Raw genomic sequence first — 26,683 nt, forward strand, 5'->3', positions numbered from 1 at the left:
ATCTCTCCCGACGTCGCCTTCCTGACAGAAACATGGATGAACGCCTCATCAGCCCCTGACATCACCATTGCCATCCCGGAAGGATACAAGATCATCCGTAAGGATCGCACCGACCAAACAGGAGGAGGCATCGCTATCGTCCATAAGAACTCCATCCGCATCTCAACCAGCTCAGACGTCAACCTCGCTAGCGCCGAACACCTTCACTTCCAGATCCACACCGACCCCAAGACCACACTCAGAGGCACCCTCCTATACAGGCCACCAGGACCCCGTGCAAAATTCAGCGACGTTATCACCGACTTCATCACCCCACACGCTCTCCCCTCCGAGGAATACATCCTACTAGGAGACCTCAACTTTCACTTGGAAAAGAGCAACGACAGCAACACCACCTCCCTTCAGGACAATCTCGCCAACCTCGGACTCAAACAACTTGTCTCTACGCCCACCCACATCGCAGGTCACACACTTGATCCCATCTTTACCTCCAGCAAACATGTCTCCTTCAGTCACACCACTACCCTCCAGTGGACGGACCACAGCTGCGTACACTTTTTCTACAATAAAACCACCACTCGCAACCAACCCCAACCTACTCTACGAAGAAACTGGAACAAAATCACCATCGACCAGATCTCCTCATCGCTCCTTCAAAACCCCCCTGCCCACTCCTCCAACCCCGACTAAGCAGCGATTAACCTCACCCAATGGCTATCCAACAGCGCCGACATCCTAGCACCGCCGAAAAAACGTCAAATCAGACTTGGCAGCAAAAACGCCTCCTGGTTCAACGATGATCTTAAGAAATCAAACAAACTCTGCCGCTCCCTCGAGAAGGCCTGGAAAAAAGACCCAAACACCAGCACCAGGGACGCCTTCAAAAACGCCACCCGCATACACCACCAACTGATCAGGACTGCCAAGAAAGCCGCATTCAAAGACCGACTAGACAACAACGCCCACAACAGCAAGGAACTATTCAACATCGTCAAAGAATTCACCAACCCATCAGCCAACTCCAACGACATCACCCCTTCCCAAGCCCTCTGCGACTCCCTAGCTTCCTTCTTCCACAACAAAATCGCAGACATCCACAACAGCTTCGACAACCGAACCGGAGACCAACCCACCCAACCCTCTGCAGGACCTTCACCCCACTCGAACATCCTTAACGACTGGAACCCAATCTCCACCGAGGACACCATCCGCCTGATGAACTCCATCCACTCAGGATCCCCCACAGACCCATGCCCTCACCATATCTTCAACAAAGCAGACTCCATCATAGCACCACACCTCCGAGACGTCATCAACTGCTCCCTCAACTCCGCCACCTTCCCGGAAAGCTGGAAACACGCCGAACTCAGCGCCCTTCGGAAAAAACCCACAGCGGACCCCACCGAACTCAAAAACTACCGCCCCATCTCGCTCCTTCCATTCCCGGCCAAAGTCATCGAGAAAGCCGTGAATAACCAGCTCGCTGCCTTCCTCGAAAGCAACAAATCCCTCGACTCCTCACAATCCGGCTTCCGAGCCAAACACAGCACGGAGACCGCCCTCATCGCAGCAACAGACGACATTCGAACTCTACTGGACAATGGAGACACAGTCGCCCTCATCCTCCTAGACCTATCCGCAGCCTTTGACACAGTCTGCCATAGAACTCTTCTACAGCGCCTCAAAAACATCGGAATCCAAGGATAAGCACTGGAATGGATCACCTCATTCCTCACCGGTAGAACCCAGAGAGTCCGCCTCCCACCATTCAAGTCCGAGGCCACTGAAGTCATCTGCGGCGTACCTCAAGGTTCCTCACTCAGCCCCACCCTCTTCAACGTATACATGAGCCCCCTCGCGACCATCGCTCGCCAACACAGCCTCAACATCATCTCCTACGCAGATGACACCCAACTGATCCTATCACTCACCAAAGACCCCAACACCGCCAAAACCAACCTACATGAAGGTATGAAAGAAGTAGCAGAGTGGATGAAACACAGCCGTCTGAAACTGAACTCAGACAAAACAGAAGTCCTTATCTTAGGCACCTCCACCTGGGACGACTCTTGGTGGCCAGAGGCCCTTGGAAAAGCACCCATCCCGACGGACCACGCACGGAACCTGGGCATCATCCTGGACTCATCACTCTCTATGAACAGACAAGTCAACGCAGTCTCATCTTCATGCTTCAACATCCTCCGCATGCTCCAAAAAACATTTAGCTGGATCCCCACCGAAACCAGAAAAACAGTTACCCATGCACTGGTCACAAGTCGCCTCGACTACGGAAACACCCTATACGCCGGTATCACCGCAAAACTCCAGAAAAAACTCCAACGCATCCAGAACGCATCAGCCAGACTCATACTAGACATCCCGCGCAAAGACCATATCTCCAGCCACCTTAAAAAACCTCCACTGGTTCCCCGTCAATAAGAGGATTACTTTCCGCCTCCTAACCCACGCTCACAAAGCACTCTACGAACTTGGACCCGAATGCCTCAACAAACGACTTTCCTTCTACACCCCCCCTCGCCAGCTACGATCTTCCAACCAAGCCCTTGCTACCATTCCTCGCATCAATAAAACCACCATGGGAGGTAGATCCTTCTCCTACCTCGCAGCTAAAACCTGGAACTCACTCCCCACTCATCTACGCCTCACTTAGAACCACCTAACATTCAGAAAACAACTTAAAACCTGGATATTCGACAAGTAATTCCCATCCCTTCTTCAAGCGCCTTGAGACCCTCTGGGTATGTAGCGCGCTATATAAATTTCTGACTTGACTTGACTTGAAGATGGAGAGACCTGACAAACAGATGGACTTTAAAGCCAGAATGTGTATATTGATGACAAAGAAACGATTTTTGATATTATGTATTTTCATGTTGCTTAGTGTAATGACGTTTTTAATAGGATATGTTTTATTCTCTTTTCAAGTGATCTTTGCACCCACTACACAGCCCATACCTCCTTCTACTGTTTCCTCGCATTCTTTTCACCCTCTGCCTGAGCATGAATCCACTAGAAGATTAGAGTTTATCAACAACTCCTTCATTCAGCTCTTACACCAACACCAATTAGTAGTGAACACAACTAATTGTTGGATGTGTGGTCTTATGCCACATACAACAGATAAGGGTAACCCATACTTGGTCTTACCATTTAGTTACAATGGTTCTTTGTGGGCGTTTCAGACGATGTTCATATATGCCATCGAACCATATCCCCCACGTTCCACGAAAAGTATCTCGAGCAACAAGGCATTGGTAGTGGGAATCACAAATATGAGCAGAAACATCGACTCGTACAGAACGATTCCCAGAGATGAGTTACAAGCTTACGCTAGATGGAATGTAACAGGATATGGAGTTACTCTGAGTGAGAACCAGCGAGCAAAGAGATCCTCCCCGATTTGGATTGTATCCCATCAGGGTCACCTATGTCTGCAAGGTAATGGCAAGAATCCCAGAGCTCAGTTAGGGAAAAGTATTTGCACTGAAACATATGTTTTTGCATCTCAGATTTCTCCTTCGTTTCTAGCAGCTAATGGTACCTATTTCGTCTGCCATGATAGAGCCTATACATGGTTGCCCCCTGACTTCTCAGGCACATGTTTTGTTTCGTTCCTGTTGCTCCCACCTACACGGCTGTGGCAGATTACCATAAGACAAGGATAGTTAGAGGTGTCATCAGTGAAGAAGACACTGCAGGACAAGAATTTTGGAGATTTCGTAAAGGGTTTTCTGCCGTTTTGGAGACCTATGGTTAACAGCAGGAACATAAGGCAATTGACAAGGGTGGTTGAATCCACTGTAGTTGAAACTGCCGGGCCCTTAGTAATTTGACGGCTGAACTCCAGTCGGATCGCCTTATGACTCTTCAGAACAGGGTCGCATTAGACGTCATACTTGCAGACCGAGGTGGGGTATGTAAAGTGATCCAATCAAGTTGCTGTGTTTTCATCCCAGATAACGCTCCGACAGTCTACCAGGCCATTTCCAAACTGCATAAGATCTCTGAATCTATTCACTTGGATAAAGGAGATTGGTCATTGATGGGGTGGTTCTGGGAACTGATATCCGCCTGGGGATGGAAGATTCTGATAGTCATTGGGATGATCTTAGCCATTCTTGTCCTGTTCTGTCTGTGTGTACAGTGTGCTCCTGCAATATGTGGCCTCTGTGCTACATCGTGTGTAAGGAAACCTGTATCAAGAAACGAGCTGAGTAATAGGATCATGCTACAGCAACATCTCAATGACTTTATGAATATAGACCTGGACACAGATTAGCGTGAATATAGGTTATTGCCTATGTAAGGGCAAAAGGAGGGTCTGTGGTAGTGAAAATTCTGGACCCGTGTTATAAACATCGTCGGATCATGACGATTTTGATATCAGCAGACCGAGAATTATTAGAATACTATGCACAAGCATTTTCGTCATATTCGGGTGACAAAATCACCCTGAAATCAGAGTTCCTGTCCTGAACCCTCGGGTTCCATTTTGTGAACGGCAGCCATTTTTGTGATTGCCCTCACATAGGCCCAATGACTAAGGCCAAAAACGAGTCTGAAGGACACGTACACCTTTGCTGACTCCTCTGTGACCTGGGCAAGCTGACTCCACTGCCTGAAGCCAAACCTGTTCGGCCAGTTCCTTTACCAGTGGCCGAATGAGATTAGTATCAAGGCACAACATATCATAAACCTTTCATCGCACACAAACCATGCCTAATCTTACACACACCTGTCCCTGTTTCTTTCTTTATGACTTGCTTTACGAGGAGGAGGTGACCGTTTTTATTGGGGGTCTGTCGATATCTGATGAGAATACTGGGCTTTGCCGAGTAATTGATTGTGGGCTGGACAAACTAAAATATGGGCTTGTCATCATGACTCTGCTTTTTCTTTGTAGTGAAAATATGTGAATGGTCAACTGTAAAATAAGGAATGTTTGCCTAAAGCATAATATTTTGTATAAAAAGAGAAGGCTGGCTTTGTAAGATTGAGCAGTCTCCTGAGAATATACACCGTGTTGTACTTCTAGGATACCTGTTACTGGCTGCAGCCAAAAAATACGATCTTTGACTTCACCAAGAAGACTCTGTTTCTGTAGTCTGAAACAGGAAGGATTCGAAGTCTTCAGGTGTGTTCCCTGGCACCTCTGGGTTCTTAAAAACCAAGTACTTCATAGTGTATCATCTTAGCCGTTCCCCCACTGACGCTCCAGTTTTAGCCGGGGCCCGCGTACCTGTCCTCATGTTCGCGGACGATACGTTGATTTTTTCCCGGACCCCAAATCGGCTCCAGAAGGCTGTGAATGCTTTTGGAGAATGGTGCCAACTGCGTGAACTTGAGATAAACACCTCTAAAACTAAGTTCATGTCCCTGAATCAGCGGAAAACATTCAAAGGTAAAATTTATCTAAATGGAACTCCATTAGAGCAGGTAGAGGCATTTACGTATTTAGGAATATCTCTCCAGAATAATATGGGTTGGAAAAGCCACACTGACATGGCTGTTTTAAAATTTCACCAGCTTGCGAGCGCCCTATCCTCTAAACAAAAAGCTTCTTTTACCAAGCCAATCACACCTGCCTTAGAGATCTATAATATGAAGGTTATAAATGCCACCTTGTATGGTTCAGAACTTTGGGGATTTACTTATTTGAACCAACTAACAAAGGCGAAGAATACATTTCTACGCTGTTTAGCTGGGATCTCCCAAAGCACTCCTACTGTTCCACTCCTATATGATCTTGGCAGGAAAAACATTGAGGGCATAGCACGGTTACAGCCTCTATTATATTGGAGAAGAATTTGGACAACTCCAGAACTAGTCCAATATGCCCATGCACTAAAGGATATCATTAGTGCAGATCGCTTCCATACTATCCTATGGCTTAAAGAGATAAGGGGACTATTAATAAAGGTGGAACTTGGCCACCTATGGGAAGACCCAGACACATCAAGGTTTCCACCAAAAATACATTTGAAAATAAAGTATTGGGAAATGGTCTGGACGTCTTCTCATAGTATTAGTGTAAATACCAACTTAACAGGCCACTTTCTTGAATTGAAACCTCGCCCACTTTGTGAGGCTCATTGGGATATTATAGAGTGTCCGTTTGACCGTAAATTATATTTTCAGTTTAGAATCAGGACTCTCCCTGTAAAAGCTTTCACCTATAAATGGTCAGTAACCTGGGATGATAAATGTCACAACTGTAAAGATTCGATTCAGAACATAGCCCATATGTTGTTTTTATGCCCCCTTTATATTATCCCTCGTCGTAAGTGGCTAAAACCAACCTGTACCAACTTGGACACCCGGAGGTACATTGAGGCTATAAGGTTACTAGAGTCAGATTGCTCACCCTGTATAGCGATTGCTGTAGCTAAATTCTTAAGGTGGGCATGGACCATACGCGCTCGCACTTTACAGTCTTTAGAAGCTAGCTAATGAACTCTAAGATAAAATATAAGAATGGTCACCAATTTATGTATTATTTTAACTGATCCAAAAAGACCTTTTTAAAAACTTTTACTCTGTAAACAACAGCAATTTAGATTTAATAATCTTTTAAAATACTGTATTTGTTTATAATGTTTGTGGTGTGATGTATGTTTTGCTTTTATGACATGCTGTCGAATAAAGCCTTTGAAATTGTAAAATTGTTGTAAAATCGTCATCTTCATGCAAGGTGGAAATGTAGTTCATGAAATACTCTTTCAATTCTTGCCACTTTAACACATTTACTCCAGAGGAACGCGCATAAGGTTGTGGAGAAGAAAGATTTAAAGTAGTACCCGATGCCATGCTATGTGGAATAGCAGTACCTGTAGGTAGTTTTAAAAAAAAACATTTCCAGATACTTGAAAGTGTAGATTAAAGATGGAATAAACAGGTATGCATATTATTGGTGTAAACGCTTATAAGGCAATAGTTATATTGGCTAGATGGCTTATGTAAATAGAAGATAGGTAAAAGGTAATAAATACTGTTACTAATGGCGCGCCGCAGATAGAAGACAAACCAACAAAAAATTAAACATTCGCCCAATACCACACAAGAATTAACATTGTTCTGATGCTCAGCACTCTGGTATGTGTGTCTGTCCCACCACTAAAATCACTGCGCTGTTGACACACCATGATGCATGCGTGTCATTGAAAAGCTCTGTGCACACACCTAGCAGAATTGCATGTGTATCGCAGAAGGATAGTTGACTGGAAAGCGTGCGTATGTGCGCACTCCAATGATGCGTGCGTATCGATTGAACATTAGGATGCAGCCCAATCAAAGATGTGCTTGTGTCTGACGTCAAGGCGCCTGGTGTCCGAGTGGCAGCCAGGTAAAGTTCCGGTACTGGAATGCCTTCAGTGCGCGTCTTCCAGAATGCGGTGAAGGCCTCCGCTGCAGCACTTCAATGGAATCCAGGTACTTTAAACAATGCGGCAAGAGTGATTCCGCATAATTGAAAAGATGCGGAAGGGTTACGGCGCTTGCAGAGCTAAGACAAGTCTGTGCAGCGTCCCTTACATAAAATCTCACCTCAAGTTCAAGTTCAAGTTCAAGTTAAAGATTTGTACACCGCACTACTCACCCAGAGGGTCTCAAGGTGCTTGAGGTGGGGGGGAGGTACGTTTCTTATCGAATCCAGGTTTTTAGTTGTTTTCTGAAGGAGAGGTGGTTCTGTGTAAGGCGGAGGTGGGTCGGGAGAGAATTCCAGGTTTTGGCCGCTAAGTAGGAGAAGGATCTTCCCCCAATGGTGGATCTTTGGATGCGTGGAATCGTGGCGAGGGCTTGATTGGACGATCGTAGTTGGCGGGTGGGGGTGTAAAAGGTCAGGCGCGTGTTGAGGTATTCGGGTCCTAGGTCGTAAAGGGCTTTGTGTGCGTGGGTGAGGAGACGGAACGTTATTCTCTTGTTGACGGGGAGCCAGTGGAGGGGCCGGTGGCCACCATGAGTCATCCCAAACGGAGGGGGAGGATCCTAAGATAAGGACTTCCGTTTTGTCCGAGTTCAGTTTTAAACGGCTGTTCTTCATCCACTCGGCCACTTCTTTCATCCCGTCGTGGAACGCCGCAGATGACTTCAGTGGCTTCTGATTTGAAAGGGGGGGGTGGACTCTCTGGGTTCTTCCAGCGAGGAACGAGATGATCCAGTCCAATGCTTTTCCTTGTATTCCGACGTTGCTGAGGCATTGTATAAGGGTGCTATGACAGACTGTGTCGAAGGCTGCAGAGAGGTCAAGTAGGATGAGGGCAGCTGTTTCTCCGTTGTACAGTACAGTTCGAATGTCGTCTGTTGCTGCGATGAGGGCGGTCTCGGTGCTGTGTTTGGCTCGGAAGCCGGACTGTGATGGGTCGAGGGAGCCGTTGGATTCGAGGAAGGCGGCGAGCTGACTGTTGACGGTTTTCTCTATGACTTTGGCAGGGAAAGGGAGGAGCAAAATGGGGTGGTAGTTCTTAAGTTCAGTGGGGTCTGCTGTGGGTTTCTTCAGGAGGGCGCTGAGTTCGGCATGTTTCCAGCTTTCCGGGAAGATAGCGGAATTGAGGGAGCAGTTGATGACATCTCGCCTAAAACATAATATAACATACTAAGGGCAAAACAGCATGGACAACAACCACAACGATGCTTTCAGCAAGGCAGGAAAGACAGCAGTCACAACAAGAGCTGCCAGAACAGCAGGAAGCACAGCACTGAGGACAGTTGCCCCTATTGCAGGGACTATGGGGGCAACAATAGCTGTCGTCAGCACAGTCACAACAGCTGCCGCAATAGTGACACCACAGAAGGAACAGTTGCCACAGCAGCAGGAACAGCACAGCCAACCCTATAGAAGCAACACAACTTCAACAATAGTAGGAAGTACCAAAGCAGTGACAACATTTTCCACCCCAGCTGTAACCACAGCAGCGACCATAGCTACAACCACAGCAGGGGCAACAGCAGAACCACAACTGTAATGACAGGAAGAGCCAGAGCCGCTGGATAATAGTAGCATTCACTGAGGTCATTACAGTAGGGACCACAGCAACAAGCATGTCTAAACCTACCACAGGGACCACATCTGTTCCAGCTGTCATGTCATCTCAATAGCAGCCACAATCACTTCCACCGTGGCAAGAACAACTGCATCAAAAGCTCCAGCAATGGTATGGAATACCCTGTATAAATGCCAAAGCAATACAATACACAGTTGTAAACACAGAAGGGCCAACAACAGCTGCCACAATAATACCTGCCACCACTGCAGTGAACACCTCAGCCACATCATCTGCCACAATAGCCACCATAGCAGCAGCAATAACAGCTTTCACAGAGAAAAAGCAGATGCAGGCTCAGCGTGGCCTACAGAAGTGACCTCAACTTTAATAATAGCAGGGAGCACAACATTGAACACAGCTGCTATCACAACAGAGCCTGAACATTGAATGTAGCAGGGACAACATCATAAATGTAGCTGCCATCAGTATAGTAACAATGGAAAAACGGTGTTTATTATCACTGCAAGTTCAAGATTAAGAAAAGGAGGAGCCACGACCCGAGCCACAAAACTCCCACAACAGTTACCACCACTGGAGCAACAACGGTTGCAAGTACTGCTGGGACAACAGCAGTGACGAATGCTTCCAACAGAGCTGTAAATGCAACAGAAACCACAGAAGCAACTGTATGAGCCATCACAACAACAGCAAACTCAGCTGTTACCAGTGCAAAGGAAGCCACTGCCACCATGGCATGGACAACCATAGCCACAACAGCAGGGACCACAGAAGAAGCCACAGTCACTGCAGGGTCTGCAACAGGAAGCATATCTACAAGGCAGCACAGCAGGGATCACAGCAGCAACAACTGCAGTTGCAACAGAGTAATCACAGCTGCTGCAACGTCAGGGAACACAGCCTCAACAACAGCTGCCACTATGGCAGAGACAACATGAGCAGGAATAGCAGCCCTTGACTCAGTAAAACCAGCAGTGACACAGTTATAAGCACAACAGGGATAACAGCAACAAAATAATAGCTGTGTCCACCGCAGGGACCACTGACCCAATAGCAGAGAGAACAGCCACCACAAATGGTTTCTCCCAAGCAGTGACCATAGCAGCAACCAAGGCTGCCAGCATTCCATGGATTACAATAGCAAAACGAGCTTCTACAATTTCATGCACCATAGCAGCAGTCACAACTATAACCTCAGCAAAGACCATGGCATATGCAACACCTATCTCCACTGCAGGAGCAACAGCAACAACAGCTCTAACAACACAAGGAACTTTGCAATGGCAACAGCAGCCACTACAGCAGAGCCAACAATCCCAACTACCGCTGCCTGGAAAATATAGACAGCTGTAAACACTGTGAAAAAAGTGAAATACTTGAACTAATGAGAGGCTTTGTTATTTACTCTGGGCCACATTCCAGACAATAGTTTTGTTTGACTCACTATGGTACTTGTTAGATTTGGGGGTCTTTAGTTGGCAGAGGTAGGTACCTTTGACCAAATAGGGACCCTTGCGTCTAGTTAGGGTAAGGGGCTACACTGGCACAAGCAGGCAGACTTATCTCGGAGGCAGTGTGTAAAGCATTTGTGAACACATACAGTAATACAGTGACATCACTACAGATGGACACCACACAGGTTGTATTATAAAAATAAGTATTTTTATATAGACTTAACACAAGACCAAACAACAAAAATCCACCATACTGTACTCAAGATATGCTTAAAAATAGGTTGTTCACTTGAAATCAGTCTCTAGTAACAGATAACTCCACTGTGAGTTATCACAATGTTGTAACAGGAGAAATCCCAAAGTGCGGGGTCGACCGTGAGGTGCCCGGCATCGGGCCCGGAGTCAAACAGACCCCCAAAGAATAGTACCTTGGAAAAGTGATGAAAAACAAAGACAGCTCATAGCTTCGGGGAGGTGCGGCTTCGTGGCGCGGCGTCGGTTCCTTACGACCCCAGGGTAGGTGTAGACTCAGTTCCTTACTGCAGCGCAGGGGAGGTGAGATGATGGTTTCTTACTGCTTCGGGGAGGTGACGTCACGATGGCGCCGAAACCACAGTTTCTTACAATGTAGTGCTGTCAATGGATTCTCGGTCACCCACATCGAGGATCGGCTCCGCGATGTCGATGTCAGCTTTGGAGTCAATGCGGGCCAGCAGCAGGCGTCGGGACAACGGCACAAGTCGGAGCAGCGCTCACGGCTTCGGGTAGGTTACGGTGTTGCTCGCTGGCGTCGATGTGGCACGGCGGCCGGCGTCAGGTCTACAGTACAAGTCTGAGCAGCCCTCACGGCTTCGGTGCAGAAGACGGCGTCATTCTCCGGCGTCGTTATTGTAATTTCCTTCTGCAGCAGCTAAAACCGCAGTTCTAGATGCAGGCAATCAGAAGGGGTGAAGTCTTGTATTCCTGAGACTTCAGGCAGTAGGCAAGCTCAAGTTCAAGCCCTTGGAGATCTTCCTCAAAATGATGAAAGCACTCTCAGTCCTTTTTCTCGTTTCGTTGGCAATGAAGCAACTACTGCATGCCAACCCCCACAACATGCAGCATAGGGGTAGTCTCCTACTTCAGTTTCCCGGTTCTTCTCCTCAGCAAAGGTTCGTCTTGATTCCCAGGAGTGATCTAAAGTTCTGGGGTCTGGGTCCACCACTCTACATGCAGATGGGTCTTTTCACCCTGTCTCCTGGAATCCCCCAGCCCCTGTCACTCACAACCCAGACAAGGAAAAGACAACCTAGCAGAGGTAGACTTGGACAGTTAGGCAAGAAACACCTATTTTCTAAAAGTGGTATTTTCAAACACAGAATGTTAAAACCAACTTCACTAAAAGATGTATTTTATCATACTGAGTTCGGGCATACTAAACTCGAATTTCTACCTGGTTCCCTGAGTCAGTTAGGATTATAAGATGTTATAATCAAACTGCCAATTCTGGCCTATGGGGAACAGTAAGCCTTGCAATAGTGAAAAACGAAAATGGCTGTAATTGATTATCGGGACAAGCCACACACATCAGGGCATGTCCTACCTTTTACCTACAATGCCCCCTGCCCTTGGCCCTACCTTAGGGGTGACTAATATGTATAAAAGGGAAGGTTTAGGGGCTGGCAAGTGGGTGCACTTGCCCAGTCAACATGGCAGTACCAGACTGCACACAGGCTCTGCAATGTCAGGCCCAAGATACACTTTACAATGTGCTCCGGTGGGTGGCACAATCAGTGCTGCAAGCCCACCAGCAGTCTTTGATTTACAAGCCCTGGGCACACGCAGTGCACTGTACTAGGGTCTGACAAAGTAAACGAAACAAGTCAATCATGGAGTCACTAATCCATACATCAATTTACCATAGGGAGTACTTGCACTGTGGTACTGAATAGCAGTGGCAGAGTGCCCAAAAGCATCTAAAACCAGCAAAAACATAAGAGGCAACAGCAAAAAATGAAAGGTAGATCCACGCTAAGGGTGCCAGGTCTAACAGTCCTGCAGACTGGAACAAACCGCATGCAAGCCAGCTTTGGTTGGCTTCAGTAGGGACAGTTCAACCGGGAATACTAATTGAGTGCCTTCGGAACTGGAACACAAACAACTCAGGCCATTTTCAGCCTTGTTGGGGTTCATAATTGTGGTACAGCTCAGACTCTATGAGATACTGAGTAGCGACCCAGGCGTGGACATACACTCTGCACTTCTCACTGAGAAAAACAAACAAGCATTATTAAAGCAAATAGCACTTGTGGTATATATTTGTTTCCCCCTCCTTCCCTGTTGGTATGTTCCTCTTTTGCTGTAACTGAAAGTTCCACAGCTGACTCCAGCTGACTGGAACCTGTGGTGGTGTAGAGTCGCAATGAAAGGCTTCTCCAGTATTCCAGAGTTCCTGTCTTTTACTTTGCAACAATGGCGACCAGGGTGGGATACCTAATGGCTTTACTGTTCTGGTGCATGTAAAGACAGGCATGCATAGATGATTACAACCTATTTGTGCCTTATCTCTTTGATATCTACCTCTTTCTGTGCCGTCAACATCTTTGCCCTGTTTGCATTCCTCAAGTACGGCCAGGGATCACATACAAATGACCTGATTGCATTTCAACATGCCTGTCTTTTTAACACAAAAAATATTGGTTTTGCCAATGCTTCTTAATTTTTGTAGAATCCGTTTCTGTCCTGCTTGAGATCTTGAATAAATGCTCTGCAATACATTTTATATGAGGGATTCTACATAAATATGTATTTATGAATTTCAAGCTATCTGTAAATAATCAATGGGTTATGCTATACTATGGCAACATTTACATGGTTGAAATCCTAGAATATTTGCCTGTAATAATATGAATACTAATTATAGATTGAGTAACTGGCTCTTTGATTTTGGTAACCTAGTAAGGGTGCCATGATGGCATCCTCCATGCTAGTTTGTGGACCAATTTGTACCAAATTGAAGCGTCTGTTCAATGCCATGTGCCGCTGTAGGTCACAATTTAATTCCTTGATCTTGCACCGTATACATTTTTTTTTACTGAGGTATTCTGCCATAGCACCACACCTGATACTGACGAGGCACCCAGCACTGGGGTGCACACGTAAACTGCTATGTGTTGCAACTCATTCAATAACAATAATATTAATGGAAAGTTGTTTTGATATATTTTGTTACAGCATTTACCCAACCCAGCAGGTTGTCATTTATTTAATGCAAACCACAAACAGAATTTTCTCTGTGTTTAGATATGATTTCCTAATTCGTTAGCATGCCTTTACTTTGGAAGGATTCATGTTTTAGTTAGGTCTGCTATGATTTGATTCTGCGGATCACAGTTATCTGTGGTGGGCATGGGCAGACACCTGTCTGTTTTCCAGGTACTTATTCCTTTACAAATTAAGCAGTTGGGAGACAGTGTCATCTGGTACTGCATGCAGAGACTGAAGACCACCAGTGAGATAATGGGTCCTTGGGGCAGTGACAGTCTTGGTGCTCACATATGGATCAGTTGATGCTTTTTGAAGAGGACTTAAGTAAACCACTTTATTAAGGTGTTATTAAGCATTATATAAGTTGACAGGATGTTTTGTAGATCAGATTAAAGGTAGCCAGAGTAAATGTTGGGGCAACAATGCCCCAAAGGTATTTCTCCACACCCAATTGTCACCAATGTGCTACAACTAGTGGTAAGGACAAGCATCCAAAGTGCCTTCAGTTACAGGATTAATCCCAAAAGTCACAGTTCATTTACTGTGAGCACACATGAAGTGGTCAGGGGCTGTTCCTTTATTTTCTTTGATTCACTAAAACATCTATCCAACACGTGTTTCATCAGGCTCTTTTGTCTAGATATCTTCAGGGATAGAAAAACATAAGCAGTGTGTAAAATTATTGAATGTGTCCTCTATCTCCAAAATGCACAAAGCCATCACCACAGTCACCATAGTGATTCTATCACCACAACCTATTCAGTTTCTCACAATGAGTACTTCAAACACCACATTTGAATATATGTATTCGTTTGTGCAAAAAGCTGTACACATGATTAGTGAAAGTAAATATCTGTCTTACATGTCTGTCACGTTAAACTAAAGGTCATTCCAATTTAGGGTCTAGGTAATACTTCAGATGTTGGTCTATAATGCAAGAGTGCTTGCAAAAACAATCGCACCATAACTTCTGCATACACCATCGGTTGTATGTCAATACAACGCGGTGTTTACACCGCACTACCATTACAACACTGGTTTTACAACGCAAGTCGTTACCACGACTTGCGCTGTATGGTGCTGGACTTAGGAATAGTAAGATTTACTATTCCAACACCAGCCTACGTACAGTAGGGAAGGTGTTGGAATAGTAAATCTACTATTCCTTAGTCTAGAGCGTGGTACTGACTTGCGTTGTAAACCCATCGTTGTAATGGACTACCATTACAACAATGGTTTTACATCCATTACGATGCTGTGTTTACACCACACTAGCGGTGTAAACACAGCGTCGTAATGGATGTTCCCCCACACCATCCATTAGTTGACGCATTGGGAGACGTTTACCCACTAGTTAAAATGCATACAGTTCCAAAATCACAGGTAGTCAGGCCAACTAAGAAATGTCAAAATCCTTACTGTTGCGCGGATTCGGTGTGTGCACAGAACTGTGTGTAGGAAACCAGGACCTCAGTGACTCGTGGTGTACAAGAAACTCACCTCAGTATCCAGAACCCCTATCCGACTAGCAACAATGTCTCATCCGTTCTCCGTCCTACAGCGAAGCTACCAATGATTGGACAAACCAGAACAAGCGACTTAGAATACTCTATGGAATGGTGGGAATCAAGAACACTCTTTTGTTTGTATTTCTCATACAAGTCCTCAACGTGAGTAATCTGAGACACAGTAAAGTTTAAAATATTTATTTCAACTACTTTCTCTAAGATGCAGTATTTTCGCTAACATAAGCAGGCATATAATTGAAAAAATACAATCAGCATTGTTACAATTCCATAAAACACAAAGTGAGAAATCATATTATACTGTTAGTGGAAACAGGTCATTAAGCGCCTTGTGTACCACCCGCCGCATGCTCGAAGCTACATTTTATAATAATAATAGAAGGTCTCTAGGTTTCAACAGGGAACCCCATACCTCAAATATCAGCTTAGGTGAATCACATCAAAGGATCAGCCAGCTCTCTTGTAGAAGGAAAGGTTTGTCTCCAAGTGCCTGCAAACATGGCTGCAGTGTAATATTAAAGGCACTCGAATTTCAGCTTCTTGCAGATGGATGCATGTTATGTCTAGAGCATAGGCCGATCACATTGAATCAACAGCATACATTGTTATTCGACCTTAACGCTGCCAGCACAAGCTGTACAGACAGAGGCTGCTGTGTAAGTCCAGGGATGTGGAACACATACTGGTCTCATGTGAAGAAAATCAAGCACGTTAACTTACAAGAACAGTTACATGTAGTGTTGTGTGCAAAAACTGCATAGTGGCAAAAATGGCATTTAAACTACTAACGCGGTTATACTAACATAACAGTGTGTGCAGGCAGACATCGGTCATCACTAAACCCTCTCCTAACAGGAACACAAACAAATAATTTGGGAACGCAGAGTTCAAGTTCGAGTCAGACAGAAACAAGTTCAAATTTTGGCAAACCTCATAATTTGAAGTGCTACATTCGAAATATTGTGGTAAGATAATAGAGAGAAGAGAAAAATACATATGTAAAACCATGTTTTTGAACCCCAAACAGATTTAGGATCAAAGGCATCTTTCTACAGCCCACAATCACCTATGTATAATTGGTCCATAAAGAATTTTGAGTATAATAACTTAGAGTGTGTGAGTCTAAGTTTGGTAGACGATTTTGTAGTAGTTCTAAAATAAAAAGCATCAGGATTGGTTTGAATAAAATCAGTGAAATATGTAAATTTGTTAGAGTTTTCAAACTGCCTTCAATGGGAGTTGGACAATGTTCCCATTGTGTATAATTAACTATATTCTTAACTGTATTTGCCTTATGCAGGAAATGATTGCCATAGTGTTGATAGCAGAATAGGTCTGCATAATTAGCACAATCTAAGTACAAATCTTCAGTATCAAAGACAGCATAATATTTCAAATCAGAAAAAAGAGCTTCTACTGTTTGGACATCCCAATCATCAGAGAGTATGTTTTGTTTTACAAAATCCTCTATAGAGACACGAAGTACATTGGGGACGTTTATCACCTCCATGGGGCCATGAATCTGAAATTGCACCGCATCCCACACAATCCCATCTAAAACAGGCCAAGCAGTTATATTAACAAATGTCTAGTCCCTTTTCATCCTGTGTGAAGAGTAAGTATGAGCGTAAAATTTGTTCCGCTCGTGGAATTTGTGGATTTTCGGCAAATTCGCAATCCGCGAATTTGCCGACAATTCGCCCAGCGGATTTTTTTGCTTGGTCGCGCTTGACAAATACAATATTGCGGCACGCGGCGTTCACTTACCGTCATTCAGCGTTTGAAGAGTTGTTTTTCTCCATGTTTGCGTGTGCTGTGCCATTTTGGATCTTGCTGTGTGATCCCGGGGGAGTTTGTGGACCGCGATCACGTTATCGCGGCTCGCCACCTTGCACAGTGAGAGTTTGCCATTGCGACTACGTCATAAAGGCTCGTGATCACGTATCGTGGGAGTAAACAATTGTGAACTTGTAGATGCGGCGGGCAGCAACAATCTCGCACTCGCGAAATTGCAAAATTTACAATTCTGCACAAGAAATCCACCAGCAGGCAGCATAAACCTTCTGAAAATGATAATTTTTATCAGAATAACTCCTGACTATGGTTACCCCAGATTTTTTGCCTTGTGTTTAGCTGGTTTTCGACTTAGTTGGCCTGGTTCCCTGCTAATCAGGGCCCCAGGCTATCTGCTCTCTCTGTAAAATGGATTCCATGTACCCTAGGTGCATAACTTGATTGGCTTGGGTCACCTTATCAGCCCCTGTACAGAGCACTATAGGTGCCCAGGGCATAGGTGCCTCCAAGGCCTACCAGGGGCTGCAGCATATCTTTTGCCACCCCTGGCTGGCTATCTAAAATTGACACAACTGGCTGATCACTCAGCTGGGGCAAGGTGGTGTAATCACCCCTTGCTTAGATATAGTATGCCTATATCTAAACCTATCTGGACACATATAGACCTGTGAGCCACTCCTATGTCAGGCCTTAACAATCCTGAAGGCAGAGTGCGTGGTTTAATGTGAGATGGTGCTCTAGCATGAGCTGAGCCTGTCTGCAGCTGTCGAGACCAATTCCCTTAGCTGTTCCGGGATAATGCCAAACCATATACTATTAAGTGCATTATAATCCTCGCGGTTATATGTCAACTTTGGTTTGGCTTTACCAAAACATGTCGTGTAAGGTGTCATACGAATTGGAATACTACCCCCTCGCCAGTCCTGGCGACGGGGGTAGCATTCCACCCCTCTAGAGGGGACGACATGTTATTTTTGCTAAAACGTGGTTGATTTTTAAAAGAGCCTCAGATCCACAAAATGGATGCTTCTGCCACAGACACATGTCTGACCTCCTGCTGCTGACCGAAACTCAGCAGAGGAGGCCTGGACAAAGGATTTCCTGTCACAGGGAGGTGTCACACCACCCCAGACAGGAGATAGTGGATTGTAGCAGGTAGGTTTGAAAGAAACCAGACACTGCCTGGGGAGCACAAGGCTGCCCATTGCATAATCCGGCCAAACCGGTTCTGGGGCCTTCCAGCCCCCGTCCCAGCGCGGCCTGGATCAAAGGAAAGGGGTGTAACCACCCCCTTCCTGGGTCCCACCCATAGGAGGGAACCTAGCAGGATGTCCAGCCCACCAGATTCGAATAAGAGTGGGAGCAGTGCCAATGCAACTCAGATCATCCTGAAGAAACATAAGAAACGAATTCTGGACCCTTCGACTTTCTACTCAACATAGAAGACTGAAGAATCTCCCTTGTGGTCAAGGAGTGACCACCCTGTGCAAACAGGCAACATCCAGCCCTCGACCCTTGCTTTGTTGCAGTTCCCGCCGGAACTCGAGCAACAGAGATCGACGAGATCAAGCTTGCCTGCCTTCTCACTGCCCGATCCACAGTCCCTGCAGAGCTGAGACCAGTGGAGGCGACCGGAAGTGTGGGGCACGCCATCTTGAAAAGGCCACGAGACGCTGACCGTGCAGCCCACGAGTGACCCTCGCAGCTGTACACCGGGGTTTGAGAAGCCCCAACACGGAGCTCCACTTGCACCAAAGCTACCCCCTCCACACTCGACGAGTGCTGCGTGGGGCCCTTCTGCTTGTGTTGGCTCGACGCGTTGGTCCGGTCACTTGCCAGCTGGCTTGTGGCCCCTGTGCCGACGAAAACTTGAATACGACTCGCTTTTCTGGTTGCTCCAGATCTGCACCAGCTCCTGTAAAAAGGAGCCCCCACTCTGACCCTCCTGGTCCGAGTGATAAGCAATCTCTTGGTTCCGCGTGGATTGCTTTTGCCAAGTGCTGTTTGCTGTAATCTTGAAGCCGACGGTGCTGACGGCGAGAGCTTACGTGGGACAGATCGTGACCTGCTCCTGGACGTTGCAGATGCCCCAGAGCCCACGTGACAGCGAGAGAAGCCTATCGACAACCACCTGATTGCGCCCGACATTGCCTGGTTCCGTCCTGGTTCCACCCTGGTCACTGCTGAGTGACCCAGACTCTGTCCCCTCTGCTTTCAGGTACTTTTCTACTTCGATCCACCCTTGGATCGCACCGGACACTTCTGCTTCACATCGCCTGCAGCTGCAACAGCTTCAAGCACCAAGAGCCTGCGTGTCAAAACCCGACGCCACTTCGACCCTGTGCACCCACGGCCTGTGGGTGAGGTAACATTGCAACGCCAGTGTTCCTACACTGGTACACACCTCTAGGGTCTGTGTCTAAAGTTTTGTTCCTCTAGGTTCAGCGGAAGCCTCTTTTAATTCACTTTGTGTAACTTTTACGCACCATTGACATTGCATTGGTGCAAGCCGCACTTTCCGTGCTGCACCCGAGTCCTGTGGGCTACTCCCGACTTCAGCATTGCTAGTCCTGACTGCTCCCAGCGAATCTCTAGGCCCTAGGCCTAACCACTGTTCGATTGGTATCTCTTATACCATTTTTTTAGTATATGGTTTAAGTGGCCACCGGCCCTTATCCAAAATTGTGCAACTTTGTATGTTATACTGTGCTTTTGATTTAACGCTTGTGCCCCTTTCCTCATAAAGAGTACTGGGGAGTAATTTAGAAATAAATACATATATTTTTACAATATATACTTGTGTGGTGTCCTTTCATTTGATTACAGGACTGTATATGGTAAAACAGCTCGATTAACACGACCTCTTAAGTTAAGCCTTTAAGGCTGCTTAGTCCATGCTACCACTAGGATAGCTTGTCTAACAAGGTTGACTTACAACCTGACATCTTTGGGGTTTGTTTGGACTGATACCAAGTGGTTCCAGAATTGGAAACACTACATATCAGGCCAACTTCTCACATTGGTGTGCAGCGGTGCGGATTTGAGCTTGCTGTTTGTTTTACCATTGCAATCTTTACATCAAATTGAAAGATCACTTCAAGTACCTTAGGTACATATAAATCAAAAGCTTAGCATATTAAGTTCTACTGAACTTAGTAGTTGTAGATTAAAGGGAGTAGCACACCCTGACTACAACTCACTAGCAAGGTACAGTAGGAAAACACTTAGTGTAGGTAAGTGCATCACTTACACCTCACTAGCAGTCATGTCTGATACAGGTGGAGCCTCAGGGTCTGCTCCTGTAGCAGTTGACCTTACCAAGGCAACTTCCAGATATGACAACCTTAGCCACAAAGACCTGAGTGCCTTGTGCACAGCCAGGGGGCTAAAAAAGGGAAGAGGCCCTACCATTCCTTCCCTAATAGCTATCCTAGAAAAGGATGACTTAGATAAGGTGAGTCAGGCTCCCTTAGATTCAGGTGAAGGGATAAACTCCCCTGAGAATGAGGATCTTCCAGATGAAGAAGAAGAGGAGGAGGAAGAGGAAGAGGAAGGCTCAGATGTAGATGAGCCTGAAGATCAGGATCAGAGGGTGACCCAGGTACAGGTTGCCAGGCTTAACCAGGCCAACCTAGACCTACATGGGAATGGAGAGGGCCAGCACCACTCCAGATCTCATAACCAAATTCTCCCAGGTAACAGGAGGGTGAGATCTCAATCAGGGGACTCTCATCTTTCTAGTGCCTCAAGAGAATCTCAAAGAGGGATGACTCCCTCCCAGAGGAAAGAGCATAGGGCCAGAATGAGGGCTGTCCGACTCCAGATAGAGAGGGAAGAGGTAGCCTTGGCTCAAGCTAAACTTGCTTTAGCAAGAGAAAGAAAATTGTGTGGCTTAGATGCCACTGGTGGCAGCAAAGTTCCTAAAGAAAAAGACAGGGCCTATGACAATAGAAACCTGACAAAAATTGTGCCCCCCTACAAGGAAGGGGATGACATCCACAAATGGATGACTGCTCTTGAGAGGGCCTGCATGGTACAGCAGGTCCCTGAGGATCAGTGGGCAGCAATTTTATGGTACTCCTTTTCTGAGAAAGGGAGGGACAGGCTCCTCACTGTTAGACCTGAGGATGCCAAAAACTACTCTGTTCAGAAGAGTGCTCTTATTGAAGGGTTTGGCCTAACCACTGAGCAGTACAGGTTAAAGTTCAGAGACACCCAGAAGACACAGACTCAGGACTGGACTGATTTTGTTGATTGTGCAACTAAGGCTCTGGAGGGTTGGCTAAATGGCAGCAAAGTACATGACTTCACAGGATTGTATAATTTGATTATGAGGGAGCAGATCCTAAGTAATTGTCAGAACCAGCTCTTACACCAGCACCTGGTGGACTCAGATTTGACCTCTCCCCAAGAATTGGGAAAGAGGGCAGATAAATGGGTCAGAACCAGGATTAGGCCTAAGAATCAGGACAATAACCAGAAGAAGGAGTCTACCAAGCCTCAAGATAAGGGTGGGGATAAAAGTAAAGAAAAGACTTCCCCAGGGCCCCAAAATTCCAATGAAAAGGGGGGGCCCGCGACACTTCTTCAACAGAGAAAAAGCCTTATTGTCATGCCTGTAAACAGGTTGGGCATTACAAAACAGACAGCTGTTGTCCCAAGAATGGCAATAAAGAAAACATACCTCCAAAGCCAGCTCCAACACCTCCTGTTACTGTCAGCAGTAATCCCCCAGGAAGTGGGAGCACACCCAGGAATCTGGGTGGGTTTACTTTTGGAGCCCAGGAGGACCCTGGCCTATCCAGGTCCCCATCCCCAAATGATCTTGTTTATGAGACTGGCATGGGGTTTGCCAACTTCTCTGATTGCCCAAATACCTTGAGCAAATATAGACAAGAACCCATCATCAATGGTTTGAAAGTTGAAGCCTTTAGAGACACAGGGGCTAGCATCACCATGGTGGCTGACTGTATAGTCCCCTCTAAGCAACTTTTACCTGGTAACAAACATTGATGGCATCCAAACAAATCATCCCATGGCAGTAGTAAGTCTCAGCTGGGGAGGTGTCATTGGCCCAAAGAGAGTGGCAGTGTCACCAAAAAGCCTGTAGACTGCCTACTGGGTAATGATTTAGAAATCTCAGCCTGGGCTGAGGTTGAACAGGAAATCCATTCTAGAATGGTAAACTCCAATGGAAAGGTTAGTGGGGCTGTAATAGCTACAGCCCCAATCCAATATGTCCTTCCTGAAAAGGTTGGTAGGGCTGAGCAACTCTCTGCCCCATCTTTAACAGAAGCTCTTCCAAAACAGAATAGCAAAGCTGTTATGATAACAGCAGAAACCCAAACTGAGTCTCCTCCTGAAAAGGTTGGTGGGGCTGTGATGGCCACAGCCCAAACTCAAACAGATATGTGTGTTGTGAAGCCTGAAATGATGGATCACTCCACCAAAGCTGAGAGCATGGAGGAGGAAGAGAAATCTCCCCCTCACCAGACATTAGGACAGGATCAGCCTCCTCAGGGAACTGATCTTACCCCTGATGAAGGAACTGCCCCAGAGGTTGTTAGGCTTGGCCTGACAGAGCCTCTGATGGCAGTGGACCCTTCTCAGGTGGGACCCAGTCTGGAGCAGGTAACCTGCCCCTCTCTACCTTGCCTCAGTCAGCCCAGGGCTGCAGAGGACAAGAAGGACAGTGAGACCCAGAGGGCCCCCTGTCAAATAAAGCACCCCCATCAACAGATTAGGGGCACCAAAACTAGTAGGCCTAGTAAGGTGAAAACTTTAAAAACTCCTGAGGGAGCCCCCTTAAAAACAGTTAGGGACCTCCCGCAGATGGATTCTGTTGGGCACAGCCAAACCTGGGACCCAAAGGGCCCAAACCTGAACTGTCCCTCCAGCAAGCCACACAGAGGGACCCAGCCTCCAGCTTTAGGTAGCCAGAGGTTGACCCTGAGAGCACAGTGCAACTCAGTTGAAGAGAGAAGGGCACACATGGTGGAAGATAATTGGAGGAAGCTGAGTCCTAAATTAGTGGAGCCTCAGTTCAAAACTCCATATCCAAACCAGCCTTCTAACTTGCAAAGACACACCCAAGGTAGTGATTCCCTGTGGTGGAGACCCTCTGATACCCCAAGGGTGAGGGACTGCTTAGTGGACCATGAGACAGGGGGTACCCATGCTAGTGCAGGTACTTCCTTATATGGCCACTCAGGCAATATAGGCTTACCTGGCCAAGGATAGCCTTATCTCCTTTCGTTTGGGGGCGGGGGGGGTTGTGTAGGAAGGTGACTACCTGACTATGGTTACCCCAGATTTTTTGCCTTGTGTTTAGCTGGTTTTCGACTTAGTTGGCCTGGTTCCCTGCTAATCAGGGCCCCAGGCTATCTGCTCTCTCTGTAAAATGGATTCCATGTACCCTAGGTGCATAACTAGATTGGCTTGGGTCACCTTATCAGCCCCTGTACAGAGCACTATAGGTGCCCAGGGCATACGTGCCTCCAAGGCCTACCAGGGGCTGCAGCATATCTTTTGCCACCCCTGGCTGGCTATCTAAAATTGACACAACTGGCTGATCACTCAGCTGGGGCAAGGTGGTGTAATCACCCCTTGCTTAGATATAGTATGCCTATATCTAAACCTATCTGGACACATATAGACCTGTGAGCCACTCCTATGGCAGGCCTTAACAATCCTGAAGGCAGAGTGCGTGGTTTAATGTGAGATGGTGCTCTAGCATGAGCTGAGCCTGTCTGCAGCTGTCGGGACCAATTCCCTTAGCTGTTCCGGGATAATGCCAAACCATATGCTATTAAGTGCATTATAATCCTCGCGGTTATATGTCAACTTTGGTTTGGCTTTATCAAAACATGTCATGTAAGGTGTCATACGAATTGGAATACTACCCCCTCGCCAGTCCTGGCGACGGGGGTAGCATTCCACCCCTCTAGAGGGGACGACATGTTACTTTTGCTAAAACGCGGTTGATTTTTAAAAGAGCCTCAGATCCACAAAATGGATGCTTCTGCCACAGACACATGTCTGACCTCCTGCTGCTGACCGAAACTCAGCAGAGGAGGCCTGGACAAAGGATGTCCTGTCACAGGGAGGTGTCACACCACCCCAGACAGGAGATAGTGGATTGTAGCAGGGAGGTTTGAAAGAAACCAGACACTGCCTGGGGAGCACAAGGCTGCCCCTTGCATAATCCGGCCAAACCCGTCCTGGGGCCTTCCAGCCCCCGTCCCAGCGCGGCCTGGATCAAAGGAAAGGGGTGTAACCACCCCCTTCCTGGGTCCCACCCATAGGAGGGAACCTAGCAGGATGTCCAGCCCACCAGATTCGAATAAGAGTGGGAGCAGTGCCAATGCAACTCAGATCATCCTGAAGAAACATAAGAAACGAATTCTGGACCCTTCGACTTTCTACTCAACATAGAAGACTGAAGAATCTCCCTTGTGGTCAAGGAGTGACCACCCTGTGCAAACAGGCAACATCCAGCCCTCGACCCTTGCTTTGTTGCAGTTCCCGCCGGAACTCGAGCGACAGAGATCGACGAGATCAAGCTTGCCTGCCTTCTCCCTGCCCGATCCACAGTCCCTGCAGAGCTGAGACCAGTGGAGGCGACCGGAAGTGTGGGGCACGCCATCTTGAAAAGGCCACGAGACGCTGACCGTGCAGCCCACGAGTGACCCTCGCAGCTGTACACCGGGGTTTGAGAAGCCCCAACACCGAGCTCCACTTGCACCAAAGCTACCCCCTCCACACTTGACGAGTGCTGCGTGGGGCCCTTCTGCAAGTGTTGGCTCGACGCGTTGGTCCGGTCACTTGCCAGCTGGCTTGTGGCCCCTGTGCCGACGAAAACTTGAATACGACTCGCTTTTCTGGTTGCTCCAGATCTGCACCAGCTCCTGTAAAAAGGAGCCCCCACTCTGACCCTCCTGGTCCGAGTGATAAGCAATCTCCCGGTTCCGCGTGGATTGCTTTTGCCAAGTGCTGTTTGCTGCAATCTTGAAGCCGACGGTGCTGACGGCGAGAGCCTACGTGGGACAGATCGTGACCTGCTCCTGGACGTCGCAGATGCCCCAGAGCCCACGTGACAGCGGAGAGAAGCCTATCGACAACCACCTGATTGCGCCCGACATTGCCTGGTTCCGTCCTGGTTCCACCCTGGTCACTGCTGAGTGACCCAGACTCTGTCCCCTCTGCTTTCAGGTACTTTTCTACTTCGATCCACCCTTGGATCGCACCGGACACTTCTGCTTCACATCGCCTGCAGCTGCAACAGCTTCAAGCACCAAGAGCCTGCGTGTCAAAACCTGACGCCACTTCGACCCTGTGCACCCACGGCCTGTGGGTGAGGTAACATTGCAACGCCGGTGTTCCTACACTGGTACACACCTCTAGGGTCTGTGTCTAAAGTTTTGTTCCTCTAGGTTCAGCGGAAGCCTCTTTTAATTCACTTTGTGTAACTTTTACGCACCATTGACATTGCATTGGTGCAAGCCGCACTTTCCGTGCTGCACCCGAGTCCTGTGGGCTACTCCCGACTTCAGCATTGCTAGTCCTGACGGCTCCCAGCGAATCTCTAGGCCCTAGGCCTAACCACTGTTCGATTGGTATCTCTTATACCATTTTTTTTGTATATGGTTTAAGTGGCCACCGGCCCTTATCCAAAATTGTGCAACTTTGTATGTTATACTGTGCTTTTGATTTAACGCTTGTGCCCCTTTCATCATAAAGAGTACTGGGGAGTAATTTAGAAATAAATACATATATTTTTACAATATATACTTGTGTGGTGTCCTTTCATTTGATTACAGGATTGTATATGGTAAAACAGCTCGCTTAACACGACCTCTTAAGTTAAGCCTTTAGTCCATGCTTAGTCCATGCTACCACTAGGATAGCTTGTCTAACAAGGTTGACTTACAACCTGACATCTTTAGGGTTTGTTTGGACTGATACCAAGTGGTTCCAGAATTGGAAACACTACATATCAGGCCAACTTCTCACACTCAGGTTGACATTTGACTGCACTTTATTTTGCAAGGAGTCCATTTTTGGGGGGGGGGGTGGGAGAAAGGAAATGCCCCACAGTCTCCAACTTCCTGTTCCTGTGCAGCAGGCTCCCCCCAGTGCTTTGTTCATGTCCTGGTCACTTTGATTTGGATCTTGACCTGGAAGGATTAGTTTTTGTGGATGCTGCTGGATATTTGGATTTGAGGCCTGTTTGACTTTCTTTGGATCACTTTTGGATTAGAAATTTCACAAGTAAGTTGATGTTGTTTGTTTGGCGGCATGGATGGCATTGGATTGGGGTGATTTTTGTGTGTTTTTCGATTTTTTGGCTGTTGTTGAGCCCTTTTGCCCAGGGGTACTCAGTGGTGCATGGACTGAGTCTTCCTGTGGGGTCTCTTCAATGTAAACATCATGGAGGGCATGGATGGCATTGGACTGTGGTGATTTTTATGTGTTTTTTGATTTTTTTGTATGGTGTTGGGGCCTGTCCATGTGGGTGGGGGCCATTTTGAGGCCTGGTCCAGTGTGCTTTGTTGTGCCATAGGCCTCCACCCAGGCTCCCATGCTTTCATCCATTATGCCCAGTGGTACTCTGTCAGTGGTGCATTTTATTGGTCTTTCCATT

This window comes from Lissotriton vulgaris, chromosome 2_2 (genome assembly GCF_964263255.1).
Source record: "Lissotriton vulgaris chromosome 2_2, aLisVul1.2, whole genome shotgun sequence".
NCBI classification, from domain to species: Eukaryota; Metazoa; Chordata; class Amphibia; order Caudata; family Salamandridae; genus Lissotriton; species Lissotriton vulgaris.